We start from the raw sequence: 23,360 nt of genomic DNA on the forward strand, positions 1-23,360 counted from the left end.
TCAAAGTTGAACAGGCTCAATCAGCATATTATTATTAGGATAATTATTTAAAATATAACAATTTGGCAATATCTTGATAATTAATGAACTGGAAAATCCAAATTTACATGAAAACTTTTTTTTACAATTGCAACTTTTCCATTGTTTGATTTTTTTACAATTGATGCTATCACTGTATTCAAGACTCTTACAAAATCAGAACTGGGTAAGCTGCTATAGTTAGATGCAGATAACTTCATTTCAATCTTTAAGACATTCAGTCACAGTAAACAAGTCTCTATTGTTAACATAATTTCCATACTAAATCATCCAGTAATAAAAAGTTATGCAAAAAATGATACCCTGTGTAACTCATGAAATGAATCACACAAAAATCAGAATATGAGCTATTTCTGTTCACATCCTTTTCCATTATACATGACACTTTTCTCACACCACTTGAAGCTTTCTTCATGACTATCCATTATCCTCCTGATCTCCAGTCTCATCTCAATTGCTCATCACTTGTTTCTTATTTGTGCCTGTCTGTCATCATGTGCTGCTCTTCAGTATGAAAACTGGAAGTTATCTGGGATTGTCTTGTAATGTTATCATTCTGTTAACACCTGCCTCTTTATTTTCACAAAAGTAACACTCTAGAGCACTTGTGGAAATAGTCAGTTCAACTGATTCCTCTCCACATAGTCTATAACACACCATCTCTAAGCAAGTTAAAAAAAAATTGCAGTTGCTCAGTTACATACAAAAAATACAGATGAAGATTTGACAAGAAGCAAATTACATTGATTTCATCAGGAAGAATGTTGAATTGGGAGCTTCCCACATAATATGAAATAGAAATGCAAATGACAATTTGACAAAGTGAAAATTATATTAATCTTTGTAAAAAGAAATTTTAAATTGTCATCTTACCACATGGATGAAGTAGGAACATACATAAACTTATACAACAGTATAGAATTATTGTTCACAGGCATGAAAAAACATCACAAATTGCACTAAAATTTAATTTGCATACCCACATAGCTATTTCTCAAAAATATTTACACTAACCAATCATACTTCCATAAAAAATCAAAATGTTATGTCATGACTTATAAGCTAGAGAACAGATTAAATGGTCAGCATTCAAAATTGACTAGAGGGTCTTCAAGTTTGGCACTAATGGAACTGGTCCTAGGTGTAGGTTGTCAGAGTGGAGCTTATGTCTACCTAAAAGGAAGGGATGGGGGGGGGGGGGGGGGTAGGTGGAAGCATCCGAATTCTGGAGATATGATGTTCTGGGTGCAATAAGAGTGAGATAGTGAGCTGGCAATAGCCAGAAAAGTGCCTGAGTCATCATCATCTTCAAACTGGTGTAAAGCTACATAAATCCCTAGAAGGTCACAGCAGCATGCAGATCTCTTACTCTGTGAAAATGTAACTTTATTCAGGAAACATCAAAGTGTTTGCTGTACACTTGCTGCTCCCTGTTAGATAACCACCCTAATAGCATAGTCACTAATACTAGACATAATAGTGAGTTGAGTATGAGGAAGTGGATTTGCCAATGTTGTGGACTGTGCAAAGCAATCTTCATGCTGGTCAACAGCATGCTGCATGTGGGGGTTTATGACAGCTTACATACACTGGTGATCTCTTTTCCCACAACAAACTCCGTATGTAGGTCTTGAATGATGGTGACAGTGAAAGAAATTTATCATCCCTAGTAATCGATGTAAGTCTTGGAATGCCTGTGTTGGTGGCAACTGATGGATAAATTCTGTTTGCTGTGGCACAGGATGAATGCCAGCAGCATTGTTAATATGTCTGAGAAAAACAATATCAGTGTGCAAAAGTTGACATTTTCCTTCATTGATCACAGCATCATTATCAGCAAGCATGTTAAAAATTTGTGTAAGTAGCTATTAATGCATGCCCATGTGCAGAGAAAGAATAATGTTATCTGGGTAGGCACAGCAAAAAGGGAGCTTGAATAGAAGACCATCAATAAACCACAAACAGGAAGTCAAATAAGCTGAAAGACATGGTAATCAATGACTTTTTAACATCTTCTGCACTCATAAGAATCTGCAGGTATGCTTGCTTCCAGTCAAGGACATTGAAAATGGAAGCACCTGTGAGGTGGTGGATGAAATCCAAAATGTTTGGTATTGGGTAACTATCAATTATCTTATGAGTATTAAGGGCCCTGTTGTCTCCAAATAAATGTAAAGTCCCATATTTCTTGGGCACTAACTTAATGGGTGAAGCCCATGAATTGATTGAAGGTCTCACAACTCCAGCTTTTAAGAGTTCATTGACCACTGCCTTAGGAGCACGGAGCTGGTCCAGTGATAACCTGTACAGCCTGGAGCAGACCTGAGGGCCTGGTGTGGTGGCAATCTTTTGTCCCATTCCATTTCTGATAGTGAACTGCATACACAATATTTGCGTAGAGACTGGGAGTGCGGGAAAGCACAGAATTTCAGTGGGAAACACATGAGCAGTAGGTGTATTACTGACCTTGTTGATGAGTGAAGGTTTTGGTGACATAGGCACTTCCTCAGAGACTGCCATTGCTAGGCTGAGATTGGGTTGACATGGTGCAATGAAGTCATCATGGGCAAGTGGATGTGACTGTAGTGTCTGATAAATTTATGCATGGTGCCATGCAGCAGGGAGTTCCTCCAACATCAATGTCATATGACAAAAGTATAGATTTGGACTTGTTGCATTTTGATGAGTAATGTTATGCAGTCTTTTAGATAATGAAAATGACGATTCATTGAAGTGAAACACTGTGTATCATCCACAGCAGATGCAGTGAGAGGGTGCTGTGCATAGCCAATGATGCTCGCAATGAAGTGACCACTGTCTTGGTGAACCAGTGTCCGGTAGTTGTCAGAAATGGTGAAGAAAATCAGTGCTAAGTACAGGTTCTCTGATGTCCACAGTGAGAAAGTTAAATGTTCCATGTGATCACATCATCAAGAGACAGATCCAGTCTCATAGTCATAGAGTGATGACAGATTGGTTTACTGCACTGAACTGTGTAGCGAAACTGTCATATTACTTGATAGTAAGGGCTGGAGGTGCTGTACTCAATTTGGACCCCAAATCAATGAGATAACATTGTTGACATGAGTGACCAAGGAAGTAAAGTATGTTGCCCATCTGCAGTGGTAACATGGGAGATGACTCATTGCCATGGTGTGGCACGAAGTGACTTGAGTAGCCACCACAGTCCGGTGCAACTTTTGTATGCTGTATGAGTCTTTGGGCAACAGGCAGGTAACAGTTAATGTGCAGTGTCACCAAACTGCACATGAAATCAGCAGCAAAGCTGGTCCCATGTTTGGGGGGGGGGGGGGATCAGGCATACTGAGACTGGTGCTGATGCTGCTGCCTTCTGTTGTCTTTGTGTGGTGGTATTATTGGCAGCAGTATTGATGCATTGTTAGTGTTGGAGGCCAGTAAAGATTCTTTCTGCTAATCTGAGCCTCTTATCCAGCTATTCATGTTCCAGGATGATCATGGTGAGTTGCAGTTGCCATGGAAGCTTAAGCATTCATAAGGTCCAAAGCATGTTGTCTGGCATCAGTCAATAATCAAATAAATCAGCTAGTGTGCACAACTGATGCTAGAGCTGTGATGGAGTCCTGTTCCCCAGTTGTTCATTATAAATCAATTCCTTCTCATGTCTGGGAGGCATTGTAGGAGGACTAATTTTGCTGCAATGTATATGTTATTGCGGTGATGGGGGAAGGGGGGGGGGAGGGGGGGGGGGAAGAGAATAACATCACTTATCACATCAGCATGCTCTTCTAGGTGGCTGAGCAGTGTAACAAATCTGGCACCATCTCTAGTGACATCATAGGAGGTGAGTATGCTTTTAACTATCGGGGACCAGACAGAGGATTGATCCAGGTTAAATGGTGGCAATTTAGGATCTACACTAAAACGTGTGGATGATGCCGATGGGTAGTCATGCCAGTTGCCAGTGCAATGTCCGTAGGAGTATGAAGGACAAATTTCCCATATCTCTTTAAAGATCAGTGAGAAGTGTGGTAGTGATGTCTAAAGAATGTGCAGCCAGCTGCACTAGCACTAATTCAAACAATTTCACACACAGTGCAGAAGACACATCTGCTGGAGCAAATAATCACGAATCTAACCAGACAGAATGTTGTGGCTCAATATGTACCAAATTTTCATGTGAAGTAGGAGTGTTAATAAACTCTTACAGTAAATTGCTTGTAGTATACCACCATTTGACTGTATTGTCCTCTGTTGGAGCACTACACTGATGGGTGTGATTTTAATGTCTGATGAGTATGGGTTACTGAAGGGTTTGCAAAGCATGGTACACTTAAATCATTGTCCTGTCTTGCAAACCATAATACACAATATTGCACAAAGGTTGCACTGTTGATGCATAGTATCTGAATCAGCTTGAAAAAATAAATCAGTATGTGGTTGTTGTGCGTCACCAATATAGACTCCTATGCTGGGATAGGATCAGGGTGACAGATAACACATACCAACATGAGATACACACGTATTTAGCACATGTAACATAAATAAATATACAAGAGATGGACAGAGAACCAACTCCAGTCCACTCACAGTTCTAAAGACCACCTGTGTGAGACTACAGTTAATAGTCAGTGAAGTTAATATGTCGTAGTATCCTCACAGACCCAAACACTAATCTCATCATCAACAACATAATAATCATCATAAATCATATCATCAGCTATACAGCTATTATCTTGATAGCTCTGCAGTACAACACATATCTCACACGACTGACTTCATAAAAATAGGCAAGCTCCTCATTATAAAAAATATTCTGTACATAGCACACTCATAGTTAGTGCATAACCACTTAGTACCTACTCAAAACCTTCAACTTCTCTCATCGAAAACCTTTTCAAAAGTGCTCCAGTTTACTCACACAATACTCCTATAATGCACAGCAGTGAAAAATTTCTTTGTTCTTTTGGTCTGACGTACGCCTTTTTTCTTCAATGAACCTCAATTTCAAAATGTTAATGGGATAAAAGAGCAAACTGTCAAAACATAATGTTCCAGCTTTAAGCTTTCCATTTGCAACAATATTCAACTCACTGATTACACTGTAGTAATAAAGCAACACAGTTGACCTTCAATCTTCCATTAATTAATTTGGAATATGCCCCCATTTGTTTTCATAAAGCATAATGTTTCCCACATACAACTAATATTCATTGATAAAGCATAATAATTTCCTAAATACAGTCAGTAATCAAACTACAAACTTCTTCAAGTCCACACATAACATAAACACATTACTACATCAGAACTTATCTTATGCGACCCTATATTCAATTGATGAAACTGAGATGCAGATTCCATATTCAAAAGCAACATAAATTTACCTAATTAGACATCTAACTTTTGAAACATATAGAACAGAAATACAAAACACATTAAGCATCATTACTTTTAGAAGTACCTTCAAATTTGAAACAGTAAATTATGACTCCAATTTCAGTAACAGAACAAAAATTTTCACTCTTCAGCTACGCATGTAAATTACTCCTCCATTACACTGTAAAATTACCCTTACAACTTTTTAACACTTATGAATTTACCACTTAACATAGAGAGGATAGAATGGTAGCATAAGATGCACAGAATAGTGGAAGGAATCTTGCAGCACCAAGGAATGAAACACAGGATAATGGTGTTCCATAGCTTGAGGCCCTTTGATCATCATTCACATGCCATGAAAAGATTTCATGATACCTTGAGGTCTTGCATGCTAATACTCACTGACACCATCATTGTTCCCTTCATCATCTGTTTCTGCTAACAACATAAATCTGTTTGCATATGGCATAACTTCCTTGAATAAAAATTTTACAAAATAGATAAATGGCTCAAAAATCATTTTCCTTTCTCCACATTTCTTGCATGTCAACATACTACCTTTAGGTTTTGCTATAAACTGAAACTGAAGTTTCCAACATTCTTGAACATTTTCCTTAACGATGATGACTTTCAATACCAGTAAAGTTAAATCACATTTGTCATTGTGAAATAGATTTAATAGCATGAACCACTCCACATTTTCCCTATAGACACTTTTATAATACAGATCTACCAATTCCTCTCATTTGTTTAAATACACTTTATGGCTACTGATTTGCAACATTTTATTATTTTGATAGCATACAAATTTGTATTAGACGGAGTCTAGTTACCCACAGAAATACTTCTCTGTAATTTTGCATCGTTATTTGAAATTTTATTTTGAATATGGTCACTAAACACTTCATTTTTGCTGCAAATAAATCACTGCTCTACTTGTCTAATGATTCCTGTACTTTGGTGTCATACCCCATAACATTCATATCACTATTTTCTTCTGTTAAACCAATAGCTTCTAAGTCATCCAGTCCCATATCTTCTTCATCCCATATTTTTACCCACTAATTTTAACTTATTAGATTACTACTTTCTTTAACTCTCATACTTTAGTGTCTTTATTTTGTATTCCAAGTAGTAAATGTGTACAAAACCTTTTATCAAGGCTTTCATTAGTTCTTCAGTTTTCTCCATAGTGATGTCCATGTTTTTATTGAATCTCCCAAACTTCACATGTATTTGCTTACAAGGTTCCTGTTTTCCCTTACAATATTCATGCAGTTCACAAAGCACCTGCTGCATCATTTGCATTATAAGTGCCAATTCCTCTGCAAACAACTCCCCACTTCTACAATTTCACTGTTGTCAAATGCTTAACTCAGTATTAAATTATACACCAATAACTAATAATCAAACAATATTACCCCAAAGTTAGGTGAAGACTTTGTGCTAATGTTACTGACACCTAGTTCTACTGACAGTTGCCTTGTAATGAAAAACTTGACATTTGGTAGTAGCAAGACTCCACCAAACTGTACAGTACCTAACATAAACACCAAGCTCCAAAATGAATTAACATTTCCCTCTAGACAGCTGACAGTAATGAAACATAGAAAACTGACCATTTCTGGGAACATTCACCTCGAATAGGACCTAAAATAATTGTTCACGGAAACACCATTGAAAATACAAACTTAAAATTCTCACCTTGAAGGAAAACCAATGTAGCAAATATGATAAAAGCAATGTTTAAATTCACTGAGTATAAAAATAAAATTAAGAATAATTCACTCCTTAGGATCAATATTGAACAGGCTTACTCAGTTTATTATAATTAGGCTAATTGTTTCACATCAACAAACTCCGGCTTTGTCAGATTCTTGATGATTAATGATCAGGAATGTCCAAATTTATATGAAATGCATGTTTTTATTGTGAATGCAAGCATCAAATTCTAGACTCTTACAAAATCAAAAGTTGGGGAAGGTGCTACAGTTAAATGAAAATAACTTTGTTTGATTCTTTATTCATTTGGTCACAGTAAATTAGTCTGCATTGTTAACTTAATCTACATATTCAATCCTCCAATAAAACCATCTGAAAAATAACAAAATTTTTGTAACTTATGCAAAGTACCAAATCAAACTCAGAACATGAGCGATTTCTGTTCATGTCTTTTTCTATTATATTTAGCAACTGCACCGCATGATATTCTCCTATATCACATGACCCTCTGTCCACAACTGTCGTTTCCCCTATTATTCTTCAGTTCTATTGGAATTGCTTGATAAAACCTTTTAATTTGAGTTCATCCATCACCTAGTGGTGCTCTCCTGTGGTGAAAACAGGGGTCACTCGGACAAGCCTTCCAAACTTATTATTATGTTTCAAGCTCACTGCCTGAGTTGTACAGTCTGTTGTTACCTTTAATTCTTTCAATATTTGTCTTCCATACATGATTTTTGATTGTGATATTATTTTTATTTCATTTTCAGAGAGAATAATGCTGCAAGATCGAATACCTGGCAGCAGAAAACTACTAACTGAGCTGCTAGTAGATGTTCTTCATTTTGGAAGGTACTGATAGAAAACCCTGTGATTTCATTACATACCATACCATTTATTTTTCCCACAAAAAGAAACAGAGAGGGGTTTATAGGGAGAAGGGAGATAGGCAAGAGGACAAGAGAGAGAGAGAGAGAGAGAGAGAGAAAGAGAGAGGGGGGGGGGGGCAGTAGGGGGATAGTCAGAGGGTAAGGATGCACAATAAATTGTTATTTTTGTTTCTTTGTTCACTTTTACTTTCCATATCCATTGGTGTTATTCTAAGGTATTATTAACAAATTAGTTCTTCATTGGGATGATAATCAATGAATATATATTTTATTAGTGAAATGAGAGAGACATGATGAAAAGAGAAGTTCAGTCTTTCTCATGGCTGCATATTTATATTCAACAAAACTGACATTTTAAAATGTAGCTTCAGTCCTACTGCCCATATATGTGTTTTGCTTTGAAGCATATTGTGTTGAATGTTACTAAACTGTATAGCCACATGTTGTTTTTGTCATCAAACATCTTAGATATGTAGATGTTTGAGAAAGGATTGGATTTAAATTAATTTACACTATGTGATCAAAAGAATCCAGACACTTAGCTGGAAATGACTTACATGTTCATGGCACCCTCCATCAGTAATGCTGGAATTCAATGTGATGTTGACCCAGCCTTAGCCTTAATGACAGCTTCCACTCTTGCAGGCATCTGTTCAATCAGGTGCCGGATGGTTTCATGGGGAATGACAGCCCATTCTTCATGGAGTGCTGCACTGAGGAGAGGTATCGATGTCAGTTTGTGAGGCCTGGCATGAAGTCAGCATTCCAAAACATCCCAAAGGTGGTCTATAGGATTCAGGTCAGAACTCTGTGCAGGCCGCTCCATTATAGGGATGTTATTGTCTTGTAACCACTCTGCCACAGATTGTGCATTATGAACAGGTTCTCAGTTGTGTTGAAAGATGAAATTGCCATCCCGAATTGCTCTTCATCAGTGGGAAGCAAGAAGGTGCTTAAAACATCAATGTAGGCCTGTACTATGATAGTGCCATGCAAAACAACAAGGTGTGGGGCATTCACCATACCCACACCCTGCCATCAGATCGCCACATTGTGTACCGTGTTTCGTGACTCCACTAAATGTTTTTCCACTGTTCAATTGTCTAATGTTTATGCTCCCTACACCAAGTGAGGTGTCCTTTGGCATTTTCTGGCTTATGAGTAGCCACATGACCATGAAATCCAAGTTTTCCCACCTCGTGCTTAACTGTCATAGTTCTTGCAGTGCATCCTGATGCAGTTTGGAATTTCTGTGTGATGGTCTGGATAGACATTACGACCCTCTTTAACTGTCAGAGGTCTCTGTCAGTCAACAGATGATGTCGGCCTGTATGCCTTTGTGCTGTGCATGTCCCTTCATGTTTCCCCTTCACTATCACATCAGAAACAATGAACCTAGGGATGTTTAAGATGTGAAAAACTCGAATACAGACATATGACACAAGCGAGACCCAATCACCTGACCATGTTCAAAGTCCATGAGTTCCCCAGCACACCCCATTCTGCTTTCTCACAATGTCTAATGACTACTGAGGTCACTGGTATGGAGTACCTGGCAGTAGGTGGCAGCACAATGCATCTAATATGAAAAAGTATGTTTTTGGGGATGTCTGGATACTTTTGTTCAGATAGTGTATATTTTATTTATTTATTTATCCATCATTAGGCAATAAGTGTTTTGGTCATCAAACATCATGGATATGTATGTTTGAGAAAGGCATTGATTTAAATTTATTTATATTTTATTTACTTCTTTATCGACCACTGGGCAATAAGTTTTGTATGAATATGTATAAATGTGTGTGCAAAATTTATGTCAGTTTTTTAGAAGGAACTGTGTGTGTGTGTGTGTGTGTGTGTGTGTGTGTGTGTGTGTGTGCGATGTGATGTGGTGTGTTTTATATACAGGGTGATTCAGCTAAGCTGTTCATCACAGATATTTCCAGAACCATTTCAGATACCTTAATTCTGTTTTCACCCAAATGAATTCGGAAAAATTTCTCACTAGATCACATGGGTCTCTTCTCATAGACACAAGTAATTACAGAGCTATCAGTACCAACTTTATAATGAAGTAGTTTCCACTGCTAGTATTATAATTTTAAAAGAAATTAATTCAGTGGTATTTCACTATACAAAATCCAATTCTGGAGGTATCACAGTATGTAGAACTTATGATTTACCTGTCTGAACATGAGACTCATGGCTGTCTTAAGTGGAAGTTCATGTTGTAACATGGAGCTGTTGCGTCAGGCTACTGAGACACTCCAGCATGACAAAGCTAAGAGAGTATGTTTACAAAACTAGAATAGAGCAAAAAACATTTAACATAAAATTGATAGTTGTCATGAAAATGTAATTAGGAACAATAAAATGGACAAAGACTGGCCTGTTAGATCAATTAATTGAGTAATTACATTAGAGGGTTTCGTAAGGGAAGTGGATAGGTAGAAGTTAGATATGTTGTTGTTGTGGTCTTCAGTCCTGAGACTGGTTTGATGCAGCTCTCCATGCCACTCTATCCTGTGCAAGCTTCTTCATCTCCCAGTACCTACTGCAACCTACATCCTTCTGAATCTGCTTAGTGTATTCATCTCTTGGTCTCCCTCTACGATTTTTACCCTCCACGCTGCCCTCCAATGCTAAATTTGTGATCCCTTGATGCCTCAAAACATGTCCTACCAACCGATCCCTTCTTCTAGTCAAGTTGTGCCACAAACTTCTCTTCTCCCCAATCCTATTCAATAGTTCTTCATTAGTTACGTGATCTACCCACCTTATCTTCAGCATTCTTCTGTAGCACCACATTTCGAAAGCTTCTATTCTCTTCTTGTCCAAACTAGTTATTGTCCATGTTTCACTTCCATACATGGCTAAGTTAGATATAGTTGGAATTAATGAAGTGTGGACATGAAGAACAGAACTTTAGGTCAGGTCAGTACAGGGTTATCAACACAACATCAAATACAAAGAATGGAGGGGTTAGGATTCATAATGAATAAGAAATTATGAATGTGGGTAAGCACAGTGAACACATAATTGTAGCCTAAATAGACTTAAAGCTGACACTTGCTGCAATAATATAAGTTTATATGCCAGGTAGTTGTGCTGATGACAAACAGATTGAAAGAACCTATGATGAGGTCAAGGAAATTATAAATATAGTTAAGGTAGATAAAATTTAATTGTGATGGGTGGCTGGAATTCAATAGTAGGAAAAGGAGAAAGGAAAAATTGCAGGAAAATATGGATTGGCAGAAAGGAATAACAGAGCACGTTGCCCTTTAGAAATTTTTGTAGAGCTTAGTTTAACAATTTGCTAACTCTTGGTTTTGTAAACCGGGAAGAAGACTGTACATGTGGAAGAGACTTGGGAACAATGAAGGTTTCAGATTGATTATATGATGGTAACACAGAATTTTAGCAACCAAATTTTAAACTGCAAGACATTTCTGCGTCAGACATGGACTCTGACCATCACTTATTGGTTATGAACTGCAAATCAACCCTAAAAAATTGCAAAAGTGTAGGAATTTGAGGGGATGAAACCATGATACACTGAAAGAACTGGAGGTTGTTGAGATTATTAAGTTGGATAGATAAAAAATCTACTCACCAAGTGGCAGCAGAATGCACACATAGAAAACTTATAATTGGCAATTTTTTGGAGCCAGTGGCTTCCTCTTCAGGCAGAAGGGTTGAAGGGGAAGGAAGAACGGCGAAGGAAAAGGACTGGAGACATATAAGAAAAGGGGATAGATTTCGGGAAAGTCACCCAGAACTGCGGGTCAGGGAAGACTTACCGTACAGGATGAGACATACTGTATTAAGCAAAGGAGCGAACACTGAAATGTGGAAGGAATATTTAGAGAGACTATACAAAGGACATAAACATGATGACAGTATTAGAGAAAGAGAAAAGGAAGCAGATGAAGATGAAGTGAGATGGGAGATCTGATGCTATTTGAAGAATCTGACAGAGCACTGAAAGATTGAAGTAGAAATAAAGCCCCTCAAGTAGACACATTTTCCCACAGAATTCTTGGGAGAGCCAGCCATTAGAAAAGGTGTGAAAGATATGTGAGACAGGCAGAATACTCTTAGACTTTAGTAAGAATGTTATAATTCTTGTACCAAACAAGGGATGTTGTAACATGTCTGAATACTACCAAAGTGTCTGTTCAATAAATATTGATTTCAAAATATTGACATGAATTATTTACAGAGTAATAGTAAAACTGGTAAAACTTGGCATTGGGGAAGATCAGTTTGGATTCCCTGGAAATGCAGGAACATGTGTGACAATACTGACATAGACTGAAGAAAGGCTAACCTACATTTTACAGCATTCCTATTTTAGAGAAAAATTTTGTCAATGTTGATTAGACTACACTGTTTGAAATCCTGGGGGTTATAGACATAAAACATCTCAGAAGTAAAATCTTATTTACAACTTGCACAGAAAATGGAGTGCTGTTACACAAATCAGAAGCGTGAAAGAGAGAGGGATTGAGGCAGTGCTGCAGCCTATATAGAACATGTTATGCTATGTGTATACCACCGTCAGGTGGCTTGCAGAGTATTGATGTAGATGTAGAAAACCAAGGGGAAATTTGGAAAGGGAATTAAAGTTCAGGGAGAGAAATCAAAAACTTTTAAGTTTTGCCAATGACACCTATTTCTGTCAAAAACAACAAAGGAATTTGGAAGAACAGTTGGATGGAATGAATAGTGTCTTGAAAAGAGATTACATGATGAACTTAAAAACTAAAAGCAGGGCAACAGAGGGAAAACAAATTAAATAAAACAGTTCCAAGGGAAATAGGTAGGGAATGAGAAACTAAAAGTAATTGATGGGTTCTGTTATTTGAACAGCAATATAAACTGAAGATGTCTGAGATAGACAGAATATAAAGTTATGTCTGGCTATAGCAGGGAAAATGTTTCTGAAAAAGAGGAATTAGTTAATACCAAATATAAATTTTACTACTAGGAAGTTTTTTCTGAAGACATTTGTCTGGAGTGTAGCCTTGTATATAAGTGAAACATGGAAGATAAGCAGTTCAGATAAGAAGAGAAGAGAAGCTCTTGAAATGTTTTGTTGTAGAATTATGCCAAGGATTAGGTGGTTAGATTGCAAAACTAATGAGAAGGTACTGAACCAAACTGTGGAGAAAAGAAATGTATGGTACAACTAGACTAAAGGAATAGATCAATTGACAGGACATATTGAGGCATGAAGGAATTTTCAGTTTGGTATTGGAGGGAAATGTGGAGGGTAACATTTGTAGAAAGGGATCAAGATTTGAATATCATAAGCAGGTTTGCCCCCTCATGAACCATGGACCTTGCCGTTGGTGGGGAGGCTTGCGTGCCTCAGTGATACAGATAGCCGTACCGTAGGTGCAACCACAACGGAGGGGTATCTGTTGAGAGGCCAGACAAACTTGTGGTTCCTGAAGAGGGGCAGCAGCCTTTTCAGTAGTTGCAAGGGCAACAGTCTGGATGATTGACTGATCTGGCCTTGTAACAATAACCAAAACGGCCTTGCTGTGCTGGTACTGCGAACGGCTGAAAGCAAGGGGAAACTACAGCCATAATTTTTCCCGAGGGCATGCAGCTTTACTGTATGATTACATGATGATGGCGTCCTCTTGAGTAAAATATTCCAGAGGTAAAATAGTCCCCCATTCGGATCTCCGGGCGGGGACTACTCAAGAGGATGTCGTTATCAGGAGAAAGAAAACTGGCGTTCTACGGATCGGAGCGTGGAATGTCAGATCCCTTAATCGGGCAGGTAGGTTAGAAAATTTAAAAAGGGAAATGGATAGGTTGAAGTTAGATATAGTGGGAATTAGTGAAGTTCGGTGGCAGGAGGAACAAGACTTCTGGTCAGGTGACTACAGGGCTATAAACACAAAATCAAATAGGGGTAATGCAGGAGTAGGTTTAATAATGAATAGGAAAATAGGAATGCGGGTAAGCTACTACAAACAGCATAGTGAACGCATTATTGTGGCCAAGATAGATACGAAGCCCACACCTACTACAGTAGTACAAGTTTATATGCCAACTAGCTCTGCAGATGACGAAGAAATTGAAGAAATGTATGATGAATTAAAAGAAATTGTTCAGATTGTGAAGGGAGACAAAAATTTAATAGTCATGGGTGACTGGAATTTGAGTGTAGGAAAAGGGAGAGAAGGAAACATAGTAGGTGAATATGGATTGGGGGACAGAAATGAAAGAGGAAGCCGCCTGGTAGAATTTTGCAAAGAGCACAACATAATCATAACTAACACTTGGTTTAAGAATCATGAAAGAAGGCTGTATACATGGAAGAACCCTGGAGATACTAAAAGGTATCAGATAAATTATATAATGGTAAGACAGAGATTTAGGAACCAGGTTTTAAATTGTAAGACATTTCCAGGGGCAGATGTGGACTCTGACCACAATCTATTGGTTATGACCTCTAGATTAAAACTGAAGAAACTGCAAAAAGGTGGGAATTTAAGGAGATGGGACCTGGATAAACTAAAAGACCCAGAGGTTGTACAGAGATTCAGGGAGAGCATAAGGGAGCAATTGGCAGGAATGGGGGAAATAAATACAGTAGAAGAAGAATGGGTAGCTTTGAGGGATGAAGTAGTGAAGGCAGCAGAGGATCAAGTAGGTAAAAAGACGAGGGCTACTAGAAATCCTTGGGTAACAGAAGAAATATTGAATTTAATTGATGAAAGGAGAAAATATAAAAATGCAGTAAGTGAAACAGGCAAAAAGGAATACAAACGTCTCAAAAATGAGATCGACAGGAAGTGCAAAAAGGCTAAGCAGGGATGGCTAGAGGACAAATGTAAGGATGTAGAGGCCTATCTCACTAGGGGTAAGACAGATACCGCCTACAGGAAAATTAAAGAGACCTTTGGAGATAAGAGAACAACTTGTATGAATATCAAGAGCTCAGATGGAAACCCAGTTCTAAGCAAAGAAGGGAAAGCAGAAAGGTGGAAGGAGTATATAGAGGGTCTATACAAGGGCGATGTACTTGAGGACAATATTATGGAAATGGAAGAGGATGTAGATGAAGATGAAATGGGAGATATGATACTGCGTGAAGAGTTTGACAGAGCACTGAAAGACCTGAGTCGAAACAAGGCCCCCGGAGTAGACAATATTCCATTGGAACTACTGACGGCCATGGGAGAGCCAGTCCTGACAAAACTCTACCATCTGGTGAGCAAAATGTATGAAACAGGCGAAATACCCTCAGACTTCAAGAAGAATATAATAATTCAAATCCCAAAGAAAGCAGGTGTTGACAGATGTGAAAATTACCGAACTATCAGCTTAATAAGTCACAGCTGCAAAATACTAACACGAATTCTTTACAGACGAATGGAAAAACTAGTAGAAGCCAACCTCGGGGAAGATCAGTTTGGATTCCGTAGAAACACTGGAACACGTGAGGCAATACTGACCTTACGACTTATCTTAGAAGAAAGATTAAGGAAAGGCAAACCTACGTTTCTAGCATTTGTAGACTTAGAGAAAGCTTTTGACAATGTTGACTGGAATACTCTCTTTCAAATTCTAAAGGTGGCAGGGGTAAAATACAGGGAGCAAAAGGCTATTTACAATATGTACAGAAACCAGATGGCAGTTATAAGAGTCGAGGGACATGAAAGGGAAGCAGTGGTTGGGAAGGGAGTAAGACAGGGCTGTAGCCTCTCCCCGATGTTGTTCAATCTGTATATTGAGCAAGCAGTAAAGGAAACAAAAGAAAAATTCGGAGTAGGTATTAAAATTCATGGAGAAGAAATAAAAACTTTGCGGTTCACCGATGACATTGTAATTCTGTCAGAGACAGCAAAGGACTTGGAAGAGCATTTGAATGGAATGGACAGTGTCTTGAAAGGAGGATATAAGATGAACATCAACAAAAGCAAAACAAGGATAATGGAATGTAGTCGAATTAAGTCGGGTGATGCTGAGGGAATTAGATTAGGAAATGAGGCACTTAAAGTAGTAAAGGAGTTTTGCTATTTGGGGAGCAAAATAACTGATGATGGTCGAAGTAGAGAGGATATAAAATGTAGGCTGGCAATGGCAAGGAAAGCGTTTCTGAAGAAGAGAAATTTGTTAACATCCAGTATTGATTTAAGTGTCAGGAAGTCATTTCTGAAAGTATTCGTATGGAGTGTAGCCATGTATGGAAGTGAAACATGGACAATAAATAGTTTGGACAAGAAGAGAATAGAAGCTTTCGAAATGTGGTGCTACAGAAGAATGCTGAAGATTAGATGGGTAGATCACATAACTAATGAGGAAGTATTGAATAGGATTGGGGACAAGAGAAGTTTGTGGCACAACTTGACCAGAAGAAGGGATCGGTTGGTAGAACATGTTCTGAGGCATCAAGGGATCACCAGTTTAGTATTGGAGGGCAGCGTGGAGGGTAAAAATCGTAGAGGGAGACCAAGAGAAGAATACATTAAGCAGATTCAGAAGGATGTAGGTTGCAGTAGGTACTGGGAGATGAAAAAGCTTGCACAGGATAGAGTACCATGGAGAGCTGCATCAAACCAGTCTCAGGACTGAAGACCACAACAACAACAACAAGCAGGTTTGAATGGGTTTAGGTTGCAGTAGTAATGCAGGGATGAAAAGGCTTGCACAGGATAGACCAGCATGGAGAAGCACATCAAACCAGTTTTTAGACTGAAGACCAAAACAACAACAAATTAATCTTATTTGTCTACATGTTATTGGACTACCACACCAGCTGTAAGGCAAATGACCTGGTATGAAGGTACGATTCACCAGTTAAGTACAGTAACGGTTCTGCTCTGGTTTTTGACAGTCCCTTGAAATAAAGTTGCATATCAAAAATAAAGTGCCTTTGTAAAACAAGGGTTTGAAATATAAAGATTGTTAAATAATAATTTTACGTCATAAGTTTAATGTGGAGTAGATATGTACTTTGAAAAATCACACCAGGAGCAGCAATAAAAAAGAAATACAAAATAATGTGATCAGAAACACTTTCTTAAAATTACATTTTTATCCTCAAGTGTTGAAAATGTAATAATTGTTTGCAGTCATGATCAAGGGCTCCTGGACACAGTGAAGAAACTCCTTAAATGTCATTACAATGTTTAACAATGCAATATTTTGAATCCTCTTCCATCATCAGAACTGTTGACTGTACCCTAGAGGAAAAGGCAAATCAGATGAACATGAAGGATAGCTGATAATGTCATCACTTTCTGCCCAGCTACCAGAAATGAGCGCAATGAGTGCTTTCATTGCCACAAGAGAGTACTGAACTAGGAACACGTTGTGGTGATATCTCACAAATCTAGATTTTCAAGTCATAAAATCAACAGGTTCAGTGAATTGATGAAGTCTATTGCATGTAATAATGCTGAATTATGAATAAAGAATCTGAATCTGAAACATACTTCATTGATGACAGCTGGTGGCATTTTGTTAACAAAGAAAATTTGTATATCCTTTACCTATTACGATCTCTGCAGTGAAGTGTGGGCCAATCATGTGGTCTCCAATAATCATGCACCAAATGTCCACACTACATCACATCTGATGTTTGACCTACCTTTGCCAGTACAGATTCTCAGCAGGCTAGTAATTTACATTTCCAACATTCAGCTTTCCGTGATTTCTAAAGGTAGAGTCATTGGTAAAACAAATATTTGGAGAAAGAACCTATTGTTCTGATTTTGAATCAGAGCTGAGCAATGGAATTCCATTTATCTGCTGCAGTCTCACTGGTTAATCTGCTGGTGAAGTGACACATGATACAGATGGGAGCTATTTACATGCATAATGTGATCAATATTGGTATGACTTATTCCAGAAAAACCCACAATTTCTCTGGAGATGACATGGGATTAGGAGCAACAGCTGCCAGAGAATGTAGTTGTTTTGCTCCATTTGTCATAGGCTTACACCTTATCATGTGTGTATTACTACAGCCTTTTTCCAATAAAAGTTATTTGCACATTTGCTGAACTTTCATTCTTATTAGACACTGTCTCCTGGGATACCTTTAAGTGTACAACCTGTCTGTTCTCTTGGTGTTCCCTTTGTGTTCTCCTAAATAAGAAGCACATCTAGTTTCTCTTGGTTTGTTCAAGATGTTTATTTTTCAAAACTGACTATCACTCAACACATCTGAACAACAGAGACAGAATGTAATCTAAATATCCTCTGTTCCTCTTTTACACCAGTTTTGCAACAATATAACACTCCATTTTCTACTTTTCCAACATGACATATTTCCCATCTGGGATATAAAGTTAACAAAATTCCGCAAAGGAAAACAATTGGTTTCATGTTCAAAACAGATGAATCATTAATTCTAATTAGTTTAATATGTACTAAAGTAGTAATCAGATTTTTGCTAGTGTAATATCTTTAAATAAGTCTTTTATAGAACTATAATGCCAACAGCAAAATTTACTATAGTTCAACTTGAAAAAAAAAGTGAATTTGATACTGATATCCCTGTAACATATATATTGATGAAAATACACAATGCATCATCTCACAATTCATCAGAATGAAAACAGAATTACAGTATCTTAAACATTTTGAGAAATATTTGAGGAGAACTGGATAGATGAGTTACACTTTGTGTGTGTGTGTGTGTGTGTGTGTGTGTGTGTGCGTGTGTGTGTGTGTATGTGTGAGAGAGAGAGAGAGAGAGAGTGTGTGTGTGTGTGTGTGTGTGTGTGTGTGTGTGTGTGTGTGTGTGTGCGTGCGTGTGTGTCTAATCAGTGCTTAAAAATATAATCAGATAGATAAAAAATCTGTTCATGAAGCAATAGCTGGAATAGACATATGTAAAATATTTGGAAAAATGCCAGCTTTCAGAGACAGTGGTTTCTTCTTTTGACTGACAGGGTTAAGGAAAAGAAAAGGAATTAAGGAAAATAACTAGTGGGGCTTAGGAAATGAGAATATTTATGAAGAAGTCAGTTGGAATCGTCATAGAAAAAGGTTATGAACACAATACTTTTGATAGACATACAAATGATAAAAGTTCAGCAAATCATTTTATCATTATGTTGAAAATTAACTCAAAACAGTCATACTGCAAACATATTTGAGTTACAGATGTAGGCAATAAACAATAATAGATTTATACAAGAAAAATTCAAAAACTTTTAATACTAACTTTCAGAACGAGAGAGATTTTACATATAGAAAGAGTTACAGTATAGTATTGATAGATTTATAGATAGTAGAAAAAGATGTGTCACATAGAATGAAGAAGGAGGCAGTGCTAAAATGGCTTCAAACAGATAAAATACTAAATGTGTTTGTTCCTCTTGGGAGTTCCCTTTACATTTTCAAAGAAAATTCACATATTGAAGACAAAATAATAAAAAACAATTTATACATGCATACATATTTCACAATTCATGGATGTTTTCTTAATACTTAATTAATTCAACCATTTTCCCAGTGAAAACTCTTTTCTTTCAAAATTTATTCTTATAAAACATCTCTACCCTTCAGCTTATATCGTTTCAAAGAAGTTATGTTCTTCAGATCAAGATGTTTCCTAGATTATGGATGCATCAATTGATATGCCTTAGGATGTGGATTTTATATAATTTTGAATGGACCAATGTATATATGAGGAAACTTTTCCAACTCACTAGTTGAGAACCCACAAGCTTTTCTTTTGTTTATAAACTGTCCATTTCAGCTACAGTGTCAGGCTGCTTCTCAGTAGAAATTGATGAGTAATGAATTACACGTAGAGTTTAAAGTATATGTGAGCTCTTGGGACGCTAAGCTCTCTATCCTCAATTGTTCTTATCTAACATTTTACTGATTCCACCTTAGGATCGGGGCTGGGAGGGGGGATTGGAACTCCTTCATTAGCTATAAAAGGAAAATCTAGGAGTAAAGTATATTAATGATTTATTTTATAAATCACCTATCAAAAATTAAAGCAATTTATAATTCATTACAAACAGTTCTCTGAAATCACATAGTGCAAAGTTGATCTAAATAGTTTATTGTATCTAATTATTGGCAATATTCTGAAGCGGATATGTGTAGTGAACTGATCACACTAGTTTTTGATCATTGTTATTCTTCCATGGAGTTAAATGTCTACATCTACATCACTGAGCATATACCGACTGCGAAGTGAAAGGGTTACAGCCAGTCAATACATGTGTAATACTAGGTCAAAGCAACTGATTCAGGCATCCATCAAACAGTGGAAAGTCCAGGATGGAATATAACAATATCACATAAAGGAAAGTTGCTACCCACCATATAGCAGAGCTGTTGAGCCACAGCTAGGCACAACAAAATGACTGTCACAATATAAGCTTCTGGCCAATAAGGCCTCTCTCAAAAATAGACGACAGACAGACAGACAGACATGCAACACACACACACACACACACACACACACACACACACACACAGACAGACTCACTCACTCACTCACAAGGGCTATAAATGATGAGCGACTGTTAGTAAATGTATTTAATAATTATTTCTTAATTATAGTAGAAAGCATAGGGACAAAGAGTTCAAGAGAAAAATCACAACAATATGTTGAAAAAATAGCTCTCACAAAATTTGATCATATGAATGTATCACCAAGTTCTCCTTCTGAAATTAAGAATGTTATACATTCTCTCAAAAATAACAGCTCATCTGGCTTTGATTATGTTTCCAATAGAGTACTAAAGATTTGTTCTCTAATAGTAAACTCAGTCTTATCTGAAATATGTAATGCATCACTACCTCAAGGTATTTTCCTGAGATACAAATATGCCACTGTTAAACCCACTTTAAGGGAGGTGATAAGAGAGGTGTCAATAACTAACAACCTGTTTCACTGCAGACATAATTTTCCAAAATTTTTGAGTAGTTGATATATTCCAGAATAGTATCTCACTTCAGCAACAATAATATCTTCAGGAAATCACAGCTTCAGTTTCAGAAGGGTTGTCCTACTGAGAATTCCATTTACATTTTCACTCAACAGATTTTACAAGCATTAAGTAATAAAATAATGCCAGTTAGTATTTTCTTTGAGCTATCTAAGGCATTTCACTGGGTGGATCACAGTTTTCCCCAGATAAATTGAAGTTATACGAGATTAATGTTATAGCCATCCAACATATAATAACATACATTACCAAAAGAATACAGAAAGGTGAAATTAGTAATTCAGTCATTATTGTCTGGGCACTTCATTCTGACTGGGATCTTCTGTCTAATACACAACAAACAGACATTTATTTTTAGAGATGACACTAGTATTGTTATCAGTCCAAACAAACAGACAGAAAGGGAATAAATGGTAAACAAAATTTTTAATGTATCACTGAGTAGTTTTCTGCAAAACAGTTTCACCCCCAATTTTAAAAAGATACAAGAGTTTCAGTCCTGCACATTTAGGTGTAATACACCAATGATAAGTTTTGCCAATGCCTCTTCTTTCTTCTTGTTTGCTCCAGCTTCCTGAGATCTCTTGGTGAAGGGACACAGTAAATATAACAAGTTCTGTAGTGGTACAATGAAATTATGCAACATTTAGTAATCTCATTCTTTGTTTATTGGTAATACTCTCTCATACTCTCACATCTCATCAAACTTCATGTAGCATTTTATGTGTGTGATGGACTTTACTGTGTCACAAACCATTTCAATGAATTCCTTACGGTGTTGCTTGGCAACACAATCAACAGCGTCACACATGTATCTATTTAAACTGATTCTTGATATTTTAAATAACTCTTCAGCTAGGTTTTGTCCAAATCAACACTTGTGTCAAAATTAACTTCAGCTTTGGTGATTAAATCCAAGCATATTCATAGCTATTGTCCATGTTGTACTGAACAGCCCGATCTCGCACTGGCATGTAACTTATTTCAAATGTAGTGTTCAGTTTACGATACTTCCCTGATCAGCTAACCAACTCTTTTGCAATGACATGATCTTACATAAACTCTAACTGGAACTGAATTTATCTCCATCCAAGTCAGAATCATGAAATAAAATTCACTGCACTGGCAAGCGAACTATACATGCGCACTTTCGCATTCATTGTCTCGGAGTAAAAGCTGCACATAAATTCACTCTCCTTTCCATTCATAGAAAAACCAAAACACATTTATATTAAATATTTCCCATTTTAAATAGACTTCAAGAGTTTATATTTCACAAGAAATAAAATTTTATCACCTGAGAGACACTATTAATTTGCCAAACTGGAATTAGATCACAATTAATTCATGTTTGGATGATGACTCCACAAATCAACACTTGCTTGGAATGAACACAATACATGCACTAAAAGTACCATCCATAAAATAATGTACTTATTTTTTACAACAAATTTGCTACCCCTTGTATCACTACAAAGTGTAACATGTGTTGAGGAAATTATGAATATTGTGGAAATTTCACAATTCTTAGGTGTCCATATTCATAAGAATTTAAATTGGAAAAAATACATTTTGGAACTCCTTAAACAACTTAGATGATTCACATTTACACTCAGAATCACTGCAAATCTTGAGAGAGACAAATCAGTAGTTGACATAGTTTGAACATTTTCATTCAATAATCTGACATGGAATAATGTTGCAGGGTAATTCATCTTTAAGCTAGAGAGTTTTCATTGCTCACAAATATGCTTTAATAATAATATGTGGTGCTCATTTTGTAGACATCTGTTTAAGGAGTTCAGCATTCTGACTACTGCTTCACAGTATATTTATTTCATTAGCAAGTTTGTTGTAAATAATCCACTACAGTTCAAAAGGAACAATTACAATATCAGAAGGAAAAATGGCATTCATTACTTCACATTAGGGTTGCCTTTAGCAAAAAAATGGGTGCACAATAAAAAAAAAAATTTCATCACTGACCCAGTGATATAAAACACCTGAGAGACAGCAAAATTAAATTAGAAAACAAACTGAGACTGTTTCTCCTTGACAAGTCCATCCGTTCTGTAGAAGAATTTATATTACTTTATTGTGTGAAAGGTAGAGTGTAGAACTTACTAACTCAAAACATCTGTACATGTGTTTTCATTTTTGGAGAAAAAAATCTTGGAAATGTTCAGACTGTAATCATATGCACAAATTAATTTGTGGTGTGCATGTAAAATGAGTCATTCCATGTCATTGCAATCTATGGTGCAAAATGATTCACAGAAAATGAAACTAACTAACTGACTGACTAACTAACTACAGTTTCTTCTATTGCTACCACAGCAGTCTCAGGGAATGATATTTTTCTGCATAGATGCAAAAAGGATTCAGTGTGTTCTAATTTCAT

This window comes from Schistocerca serialis, chromosome 5 (genome assembly GCF_023864345.2).
Source record: "Schistocerca serialis cubense isolate TAMUIC-IGC-003099 chromosome 5, iqSchSeri2.2, whole genome shotgun sequence".
Lineage (NCBI taxonomy): Eukaryota > Metazoa > Arthropoda > Insecta > Orthoptera > Acrididae > Schistocerca > Schistocerca serialis.